Source organism: Oncorhynchus mykiss, chromosome 17 (assembly GCF_057628025.1).
Source record: "Oncorhynchus mykiss isolate SJ-2025 chromosome 17, ASM5762802v1, whole genome shotgun sequence".
Taxonomy (NCBI): domain Eukaryota; kingdom Metazoa; phylum Chordata; class Actinopteri; order Salmoniformes; family Salmonidae; genus Oncorhynchus; species Oncorhynchus mykiss.
Window position 1 is genome coordinate 34460998 of NC_143038.1, and position 11663 is coordinate 34472660.

Below are 11663 nucleotides of genomic sequence, written 5' to 3' on the forward strand. Positions count from 1 at the left end.
AGTTAATGTTCATCCCAGGCAAAGTACTGATTCACAATGCAGGGTCTGATTTTGCATACCCACAAGGGAAGGGATTTCCCCTGACCTACCCTTTATTCCCAGGAAACTCCGAAACAAACAGGGGCCGTGTTTTCACCACACAAAAAATGTCTATTGATCTGCCTGTTCTGGTTAAACTTGGCTAAAGTACACAGAACACACACGTACGCCACTAACACTTTTACCCACCGGTCCAAACAACAATGGATTTGTACATGGAAAAACAATGTGACTATGTTGTCACCAGCGTTTCCAAACACCCCTCGTACATTAGATACGATTCATCAACGCCTCGTGTTAGAGAACCATTCGCCATGTCATGCATTCAGACAGTCATGTATTCTCCTTTCAGAATACAGGTTCGGACAATGAGAGGCTCCATGTCTATTTCAAATCATCTCCCCGAAAACGGTTTCAACTCTAGTTTCAATACAGACCCCAACATTTCGTCATGACACCTGGTGCCATACAGTCGAGGCATCCATCAGTTGACGTTCAAAACCACATCCTCTGTTGGGATGACAACCCAATGTTTTCTGGAGGAAATGTTACATGTGGTGACTTTGTTGCTCTGTATCGTTGTTGCCAAACAGTCAATGGATAGATTACGTAAGACACAGATGTTCATAGTGGATGACATTCAGAATTACTGTCATGATTACTTACTGTGTTTAAATACAGGCTTCTCCTTTTGTCCTCTTCAAAGGGGGAGACACCCTGGACCCAAACTGTTACAGACCTATATCCATCCTGCCCTGCCTATCTAAGGTCTTCGAAAGCCAAGTCAACAAACAGGTCACTGACCATCTCGAATCCCACTGTACCTTCTCCGCTGTGCAATCTGGTTTCCGAGCCGGTCACGGGTGCACCTCAGCCACACTCAAGGTACTAAACGATATCATAACCGCCATCGATAAAAGACAGTACTGTGCAGCCGTCTTCATCGACCTTGCCAAGGCTTTCGACTCTGTCAATCACCATATTCTTATCGGCAGACTCAGTAGCCTCGGTTTTTCGGATGACTGCCTTGCCTGGTTCACCAATTACTTTGCAGACAGAGTTCAGTGTGTCAAATCGGAGGGCATGCTGTCCGGTCCTCTGGCAGTCTCGGGCCGACTCTTTTCTCTGTATACATCAATGATGTTGCTCTTGCTGCGGGCGATTCCCTGATCCACCTCTACGCAGACGACACCATTCTATATACTTTCGGCCCGTCATTGGACACTGTGCTATCTAACCTCCAAACAAGCTTCAATGCCATACAACACTCCTTCCGTGGCCTCCGACTGCTCTTAAACGCTAGTAAAACCAAATGCATGCTTTTCAACCGATCGCTGCCTGCACCCGCATGCCCGCCTAGCATCACCACCCTGGATGGTTCCGACCTAGAATATGTGGACATCTATAAGTACCTAGGTGTCTGGCTAGACTGCAAACTCTCCTTCCAGACTCATATCAAACATCTCCAATCGAAAATCAAATCAAGAGTCGGCTTTCTATTCCGCAACAAAGCCTCCTTCACTCACGCCGCCAAGCTTACCCTAGTAAAACTGACTATCCTACCGATCCTTGACTTCGGCGATGTCATCTACAAAATGGCTTCCAACACTCTACTCAGCAAACTGGATGCAGTCTATCACAGTGCCATCCGTTTTGTCACTAAAGCACCTTATACCACCCACCACTGCGACTTGTATGCTCTAGTCGGCTGGCCCTCGCTACATATTCGTCGCCAGACCCACTGGCTCCAGGTCATCTACAAGTCCATGCTAGGTAAAGCTCCGCCTTATCTCAGCTCACTGGTCACGATGGCAACACCCATCCGTAGCACGCGCTCCAGCAGGTGTATCTCACTGATCATCCCTAAAGCCAACACCTCATTTGGCCGCCTTTCGTTCCAGTACTCTGCTGCCTGTGACTGGAACGAATTGCAAAAATCGCTGAAGTTGGAGACTTTTATCTCCCTCACCAACTTCAAACATCAGCTATCTGAGCAGCTAACCGATCGCTGCAGCTGTACATAGTCTATTGGTAAATAGCCCACCCATTTTCACCTACCTCATCCCCATACTGTTTTTATTTATTTACTTTTCCGCTCTTTTGCACACCAATATCTCTACCTGTACATGACCATCTGATCATTTATCACTCCAGTGTTAATCTGCAAAATTGTAATTATTCGCCTACCTCATGCCTTTTGCACACATTGTATATCCCCCTTTGTTTTCTACTGTGTTATTGACTTGTTAATTGTTTACTCCATGTGTAACTCTGTGTTGTCTGCTCATACTGCTATGCTTTATCTTGGCCAGGTCGCAGTTGCAAATGAGAACTTGTTCTCAACTAGCCTACCTGGTTAAATAAAGGTGAAATAAAATACAAATAAAAAAGTGTTGAAAGTATTACCGTGGGCACCACGATTAGTGGTAATGTTGGTCCAGATCACTTTTTTTTTTTAGGGAACTAAATTGAAGTTATTGGAATAAGTAAGTCCCATTCTGTAAATTGTTCAGTTTGACTATTGTCCTATTGTGTTGGTCATTTCAGTGTAAATGCCCCAAATAGGTTTTGGCCTGCCTGTCAAATGACGGGAGTCAGGTCAACAGTGTTCCCACTGGGCAAAAAAAAACCATTTACAACAAAAATAATTCAACGTGATGACGATGAATCATAGTGGAAAATCTGATGGATTTGCGAACAGTAATCAAAGTAAGGGAATTTCGTATTTTTTTTCCCCACCCCACTTTGAACCTAAATCCAATGGCATGGTAGTTTTTGGGGGATTCACTTTGAATTCACTTTAGTTGACACCTCAACCAAATGTAAATCAAAACTAGACATTAAAATGATATCTGTGCCCAGTTCATTGTGTTACTGTAAATGCTAATCTAACACCCCATTACTCACTACACTACGGTGTACCGATGCCCTATCAACTTAACCATAAAAAGAAACACCCTGTCATATAATAACAAAGACAAACATATCAAATCAAGGAATAATATATTGTTCGTCTCTGTTTTCTCTTTCTCAGGTCTCTCTCACTGTTGCCAGAGTTCACCACCCAGGCCTCTAGAGTAACCCATTCCTTCCACACCTCGCAGGGTTTCACAGAAATATTCCAATCTCAAAATTCTGTCACTTTTGTAATCTCACCCGGTTCTGAGGCCGGTGGGAACCGAGGGATGAATTTTAATTTTATTTAACCTTTATTTACCTAGGCAAGCCAGTTAACAACAAATTCTTATTTACAATGACGGCCTACCAAAAGGCAAAAGGCCTTCTGCGAGGACAGGGGCCTGGGTGTCACGTCCTGACCTTAGTTCCTTTTTTATGTCTCTATTTTAGTTTGGTCAGGGCGTGAGTTGGGGTGGGTATTCTATGTTTGTTCTGTGTGTTATAGTTCTATGTGTTTGGCCTGGTATGGTTCCCAATCAGAGGCAGCTGGCAATCATTGTCTCTGATTGAGAACCATACTTAGGCAGCCTGTTTTCCCACTATGGGTTGTGGGCAGTGGATTTCTGTCTCTGTGTCTGTACCAGACAGAACTGTTTCATGTTGGTCTATTGTTGTTATTTTGTCTTAGTGGTCTGAGTTAAAATAAATATTAACATGGACAGTTACCACGCTGCGTTTTGGTCCGATCTTGACTACTCTTCATCAGACGAAGAGGAGAACCGTTACACTGGGATTAAAAATAAAATATAAATATAGGACAAAACCCACATCACGACAAGAGAGACAACACAACACTAAAGACAACAACATAGCATAACCCTTTTCCTAAAACTCTGCTCTAATCCTGACAGACGGGTGGCATAGGCTGACAACAATAAGGGGGACATCAATAGCGTTACGACAGCGATTGTTGTGGCTGTTTCTACAGAAGAAGAGGGGTGGTCTTAGTTTACAGTGTCGGGATTCTGTTACGCAAAACCAGACAGAGGGAAAACAAAGGGTAATTGAGGTAGTGTGTTTGTTTTTGTGGGTGTGGAGTGCATGTGGGTCTGAGCATCCGTGTGTGAGCATCCTGGAGGCTGGGTTCAGAGTTTAGGGTTGTTTCTGTGTCTGGAGTGCCATTTCAAATCCCTTTATGCACTGTGGTATAGAAGTTAGAGTTGGAGGACGGTCTTACTCACATCCGTAGCCAATGTGAGTAAGACCTTTAAACAGGTTCAAATTCAGAACAACACAGTTCTTGACGGATTACCAGGACGCGTACTCAGAGCATGCGCTGACTAGCTGGCAAGTGTATTCACGGACATTTTCAACCTCTCCCTGACCGTGGCTGTAATACCTACATGCTTCCCAAGCAGCCCACCATAGTCCATGTGCCCAAGACCGCCAAGGTAACCTGCCTAAATGGCTACCGCCCTGTAGCACTCACATCTGTAGCTTTGAAATGCTTTAAAAGGCTGATCTTGGCTCACATCAACACCATTATCCCAGAAACTCTGGACTTTCTAAGAAGCTATTTTATCACAGTAAAGGCATCCGCATGCTTCCCATCCGAAACAGTTCAAAACAGTTAGTGTATATATTATGACATTTAGTTTTAATGTTTTTGTTCGTTTTGGTCTTTGGTATATTTTCCCCCAGCTGTTTGTGTTTACACATTTCTTTCTTGAGGCAAGCCGAAGTTCGGCATCCGAACTCTACGCCCCTTCGTCGGTGATTGGTCAACAGTATGGATTCTTCAATTAAGTGTTTGTTGTCATTCAATGACAGATGAGTAGTTTTCATGCACATTTTTCCACTTGAGAAATACTCCATCAAACGTACTTAATTCTGACTATTTTGAGGAAGTGTACTGGCTACAGCTTTCCAAGAGGGACAAACAGTAATATTGCAGATTTTTCTCGTTTTTCAAGTGAAGATATTTTAAAGGAGTATGCTAGCACACTCGTTCGGTTCACCTAGCCGAGTTCAGCTAGGTGCCAGCCGAACCGATGTATGCGGACGGCTTTTGCTACTTAACTTTTACCCAGAAATGATTTGATATTGAGATAAAAACAGCTGCCTTGGACCTTTAATGCTGCCTCAATCGTGATTTTTTTTGTGTGGGTTAGGACAGCAATTAACAACACAAAGAGAATAGGTGGAAGGAAATTCAGTGCTCCATATCATCAATGTGTGGAACATGTTAATTTGAACTCAACTCGTGATTCCCCCGAAATCAGTGTGTAACATTCAAGTGAACACCACTCATGATTGTCATAAAACAACAACAACAACCATGACCGGTCCTGGACGTTCTGCCACTCTAGGCAAGACAAAAATCTGCCGCCCCCACAGTAGGTTTGGCCTCGGGCCAATTCTTTTCTCAGCTAAAAGTTGGAGGAGCAGAACATAATAACAGCCCAGTTAATAGGCCTATGCTGCAAATTAAACACAATTTTTAACACATCAGGTTAGTAGGCTATATAATCAGTTCAATGTCAATTACACAGCCTAATATTTTCAATCTTTTACATTGATAAAATCACCAGTGCCCTGGACTTCTACCACCCTAGGCGAGACAAAAATAATTACATCTTAGACGTCCTCATGAATATAAGCATGGCCCTTTCAAAAGTTACCTTTCCAATCAGACAGAGGCTTTACTGACACAGAAAACTGTAAGCTTCAACTGCTGGCTACTTGTCCGTTGTATAACCCAACAACAGAAGTGCTTCCCTAAAAGCTGCCTGGGTTGAAACAAACATCTCTCTTCAGAAAGAAGAGTATTTATTAAGAAGTATGTATTTTTTTCAAAATATAAAGCAAACAATAGATATCCTTTTTGCCCTTTTCTTCAACAAAGGGTATTATCACGTTTCAGGTAAGACCCAAATGCAGACTGTGTTGAAGTAACAAGGTTTATTAAAGCAACAGGGGCAGACAAATGAACAGGTCAAGGCAGGCAGGGGTCGATAATCCAGAGTAGTGACAAAGGCACAGGACGGCAGACAGGGGAAGGGGCAGGCAGAGATCAAAACCAGGAGAGAGAGAAAAAGAGAGACTGGGAAAAAGCAGGAGCTGAGACAAAATGCTGGTTGACTTGACAAACAAGACAAACTGGCAACAGCCAAACAGAGAACACAGGTATAAGTACCCAGGGGATAATGGGAAAGATGGGTGACACCTGGAGGGGGGTGGAGACAAGCATAGGGACAGGTGAAACAGATCAGGGCGTGACAGGTATGTGATACCCTCACTCAATTCGAGCCCTGGTTTTAGTCAAACACACCAAGCCCTTCCCAGACACGGAGGTATTTCATCAGTGCATGTGACAGTATTGGAGCGTTTGGCTATACCAACATCTATGGATAGGATAATTGTGTCTGTCACTTATTTTTTAGAAGATGAGGAAATAGCTCCAATTATATATGTAATTCTATGATTATGCCCATAAAACATTTGGGTGCACACGGTCCCTTACCAGGCAGAAGGGAATTTTACTGTAACCCCTGCATTAGATAGTTACAATGTTGCTATCACTATGAAACATACTACCTATAGTAGGAAAACAAGTTTCTTATTAATAATATCCCACCTGTTATCACAATGGCACGACCCCATAATTGTTACAATTACAATAAAAATAACACTTTTATATAACATATTTAAGATATATATTAATATTCTTGTAGAACTGTATTTGAACTTTGGAAACAAGTGCTTTCATAAATGCATGGCGGGCATCGTTTCGCTGGAGCAGTGTAAAATAAGCTTAAAGTCAATGACCCAACCTTAACGAATTTTGTTTATTTACATATCGAATTTGATTGTCCAACATCAGTTCCAGCATTTATTATATTTATTTAGTCTCCACCTAGAGTGGTCTCTTTCCTTTGCTGGGGTCCTGCATTGCAGACAGCGATTTTTTTCTCTCGGTAGCTGTCCATGGACCTGAAATCAAATCATCTGCGTTTGCTTGGACACCAGCCTGATCTCCAGCTCCTTCCACCTCTGTAAACTATCTAGATAGTCATGCGACTTCTCATGTGAGCTGAGGAGGTGGCACAGATTCTTCCAGTCCCTGGTTCCATCCCTGACCAGGGCAGATTTGCGCTCGTGTGAAATTTTTTTGCAGCAAAAACAGGTTGCATGGTTTTGCTTGGAATAGACAAGCCTTGGTCTATTCCACTCTCTCCCTGTTCACCATCCTCCTATTGTAGTGGGCCACCGAACACTTTTGTTGCCCCTCATCTCTTGGGAGATTTCCCTCCTTATCCTGCTTGCACTAACATATCCCGTAAAGATCCATTCATATATTTTGGCCACTCACCAGGATCTTATGTTTTTTTGTCTGGGAGTTGGATTTAGCAGCAGCACCACCACTGTCATCGGGGACAGGGAGCGACGAATCTGAGTCTGGGTCCAAGATAGTAGGGTCTTTTCCGGCATTGTTTGGACGTGTGGCTAGGCCTGGTGCGACCACATGTTCTTGCCCAGCCAGAGAGCTGTCATCATCGGTGGAAGTGCATGGCACGGATTCCTCCGGTTTGCCCTTCTCGCTGCTAGAATCAGCGAACGGGGGCTCGTCGTTCTCGGCGAAGGAATGACCTGTCCTTGTAGGCTTGTCATTCTCCACACTGGCTGATGGACATTGCTGCACGCTGATTCATTTCACCAGTGAATTTATTTGGTTTAGAGATTGTGCCTCTTTTCTCATTGTTCCCCAAAAACATTTGCTTCCTGATAGTTACATATGGTAGTAAATTGTTTCAAATCTCTATAGATTACTTTTAGCTAAAATTATATCCACTAATAGTAGTTAGCTAACATTAAAAGGCTAGGTTAGGCTACTGACTTAATCACTAATCTTCTTCGTCACACACAAACATAAAAAAATACAATAATTTAATTGGCAGATTCATTCATTAATGTTTCACAATTGGATAATCCCATATTGTCACGCCCTGGCCATAGAGAGGCTTTTATTCTCTATTTTGGTTAGGCCAGCCTACCACGCTGCACCTTGGTCTCCTTCTTCAACCCACGAGAGTCGTGACAGAACTACCCATCACCAAAGGACCAAGCAGCATGGCCCGGAGGAGCAGGGATCCTGGGCCCGGGAGAAGAGGGAGTGGAGGACCTCATGAACATGGGAGGAGGTTATTGCAGGGGACAAGACCGTGCCATGGAAACAGGCGGAAACAGCAAGGGAGGATCGGCGGCGATACCAGGAGTCATGGCAATGAGGCAAGCACGAGAGGCAGCTCCAAAACATTTTTTGCGGGGGGAGCACATGGGGAGTGTGACAGAGTCAGGGTTCAGACCTGAGCCAACTCCTCGTGCTTACCGTAGGGAGTGTGGTACTGGTCAGGCACTGTGTTATGCGGTGGAGTGCACGGTGTCTCCAGTGCACTTTCACAGCCCGGTGCGCTACATTCCAGCTCCCCGCATTGGATGGACTAGAGTGGGAATCCAGCCAGGACAGATGGTGCCGGCTCAGCGCACCTGGCCTCCAGTGCATCTCTTCGGCCCAGGATATCCTGCGCCGGCTCTGCACACTGTGTCTCCGGTGCGTCTGCACAGCTCAGTGCGTCCTGTGCTAATGCCCTGCATTTGCCGGGTGAAAGTAACCATCCAGCCAGGACGGGTTGTGCCGGCTCTACGCTCGAGACCTCCACTGCGCCTCCACGGCCCAGTGTATCTGGTGCCTGCTCCAAGAACCAAGCCTCCAGTATGTCTCCCCAGCCTGGTGAGTCCTGTGCCTGCTCCCAGAACCAGGCCTCCCGTATGTCTCCCCAGCTTGGTGAGTCCCCGGTCCGGGGCCTGCAACGAGGGTCCCCAGTCCGGGGCCTGCTGCGAGTGTCCCCAGTCCAGAGGCACCACCAAAGTGGGGGGAGCCAGAGGTGGAGCGGGGTCTGTGTCCCGCACCGGAGCCGCCACCAAAGTAGATGCCCACCCGGACCCTCCCCTATAGAGTCAGGTTTTGCGGCCAGAGTCCGCACCGTTGGGGGTGGGGTACTGTCACGCCCTGGCCATAGAGAAGCTTTTATTCTCTATTTTGGTTAGTCCAGGGTGTGACTATGGTGGGCATTCTAGTTTCTTTATTTCTATGTTTTGGCTGCGTATGCTTCTCAATCAGGGACAGCTGTCTATCGTTGTCTTTGATTGGGAATCATACTTAGGCAGCCTTTTTCCCACCTGTGTTTTGTGGGTAGTTATTTTCTGTTTAGCTGTTTAGTTGCCTGACAGAACTGTGCGCTTTGATTTTCTACTTTGTTATTTTGTTGCGGTGTTCAGTTTAATAAATACTATGAACGCTTACCATGCTGCATCTTGGTCTCCTTCTTCAACCCATGAGAGTCGTGACACATATAAACACACACGTCACCATAGCTACCAAGGAGAGTGGGACTGAACTCGGGGAGAAGTGGGAATGGGTTGGGGGTGGGAACTGCAGCATCGCTATAAGCTGGTGGCTGGGGTGCCGCGGGCGGTGTAGTAGCCGATCAGGGGCGCCCGGAGGGAGGCAGCCAATTGCTGGCTGAATCTTGCCTAATGGAAGGGCCGGCCCTGACAACAACAAAACAAAACAGAAATGCTGTGTCATGTCATGCTGTCTCATCCACTCATTGTCTTAAAGCTCCAACGGCTGTTAGCATGTCACTCACAGAACCTTTTTAAAACATCTATTATGCTCTGTGTTGCCTAATGGTGGTATCTTGTTTGCCTTTGTAGTCTATCTATTGTGCCATTGATTGTCTCATGGCAACTTTTTAGCCTTTGGGCTCACCGGTCGCACGGTGCATTAACTGCATGCCAAGCAGGGCAGTATAAGGATTAAATTACACAGTCAAACATAATCCCACATTCACTGTGTAGAGATAAGAATCTGTTGCTTTCGTTAGAGACCAAGGGTATATTCATAAGAGCAGTGTTGGTTCTGGACACCTAATACCTAATACTAACAAACCTGATTCAACTAATCAAGGGCTTGATCAATAGTACATTAGTTGAACCAGGTGAGTTAGTACTGGTCTGGAACAAAAGCCTGCAAACCATGTGAGTTCCCAGCACCAGGACTGAGGAACAATGTGTTAAAGTCAACCTCTCAGAGAGTTAAATGCAGAAATGTGATAGACGGAAAATAATGGGGAATGGTTGATACGCTCAGTCGGCTAAAGTTCATTTGGCATGCTGAATGAAAAGTAGAGAAACATATCTATTCCATGCATCATATCTCTTTCTGACTTCCTCTTAATGCTACATTAGTCATGAATAGCCGTCTGTGCATTACAACAATTATCAACACAAAGAGCAGAGTTGGATGGATATCCAGTGTACCATATCATCATCAGTGTGCGTAACATTCCACTAAGCATTTACCGACGGTGACGTCTTCTTTTGGCCCTGTCCTGACCTGAAATCTTTTTTTAGTCTTTTTTTTGGTGCAGTTCGGACCAGCCTTGATTTCAACATCCAAGGATGTCTATTTTTTAAACCTGAACCAATCATAGATGTCTATGTTTTGTTCAGATTTGGTCCAGTCTGGACTGGCCTTGATTTGGCCCAAACATGTAAACCCGAGATGCTGCATTTCTATGACATGAATTATGAATGAATTACAATTCATATTATATATTACAATTTGCAAAACGTACAATACGTTAAAACTTGCAATAGCTTATGAATTTGTAGCCTAGCTCGCTAACGTTATCCAGGATAGGGTTTAGGAGTTAGTAAGGTTAGGATTAAGCTTAAGGGAAGGGTTAGCTAAAAGGTGAGCCAGTTTAAAGGGTTAAGGGAAGGGTTAGTTAAAAGGGTTAAGGTTAGGGTTAGGTGAAAGGTTAGCTAAAATGGTTAAGGTTATGGTTAGTGGACGGTTTAGCTAACATGCTAAGTAGCTGCAAGTAGCTAAAAAGTAAAAAAGTAAAGTAGTTCAAAATCTGGAAGTCAAAGAAATGCACACCTGGTGAGGTGAGGTGCTGGCTATTGGAGTTGAACACTTGAAAAAGAAAAGGAACTCCGCACACTCTAGGAGCTCAGATGCAATAATCTAATACCAAAGTTTTGACAGCCATGCTGGCTTCATCAGTGTATAATGGACTACTTTGAACATCATTGCTGCCAGTTTTAAAGCTTTTGAAAGCTTAATGGGTGCAATAATAAATATTCTCTTGCAGTCTTAGCTCCTCTTTACTATACTAAGGATGGATATAGAATCAATGACCGAAAAATGCATCTATTCAACTTATATTCACCTTTCATTTAGCACCTAAAATGCACCTAATGTCAACGTCTGGAATAGACGTCTAAAAAAACATATTTTCAACGTCATTATGCTTACTGGGATTGTTAATCTAAATGCAACTCCTAATTAGTGTGTCTATGTGTAACTAAAGATGGTGGAAAAAGGAAGATCGTTCACTCAGGCCATTTACCATTGAAAAATAATTGTCGGCCTCCCGAGTGGCACGGTGGTCTAAGGCACTGCCTCAAGGCGCTAGAGGCTTCAGTACAGACCAGGTTTCGACTACTGGCTGTGAATCCAGGCTCACAGCTGTGCAACCGGCTGTGTCGTCCGGGTTAGGGGATGGTTTGGCCGGCCGGGATGTCCTTGTCTCATCTCGCTCTATCAATTCCTTGTGGCTGACCGGGCGCATGCACTCAGACTGCGGTCAACAGGT

General features: G+C 44.5%; 1 long non-coding RNA gene across 1 annotated transcript in view; it reads left to right on the forward strand.

Moving 5' to 3' along the window:
- The window catches only part of LOC149975926 (uncharacterized), a 36519-nt gene extending 35554 nt beyond the window's left edge, over positions 1-965 (forward strand). The window contains exon 3 of the long non-coding RNA XR_016487908.1: positions 746-965. This is a non-coding gene — a long non-coding RNA (uncharacterized LOC149975926). The remainder of the gene's footprint in view (positions 1-745) is intronic.
- Positions 966-11663: the final 10698 nt, after the last annotated feature.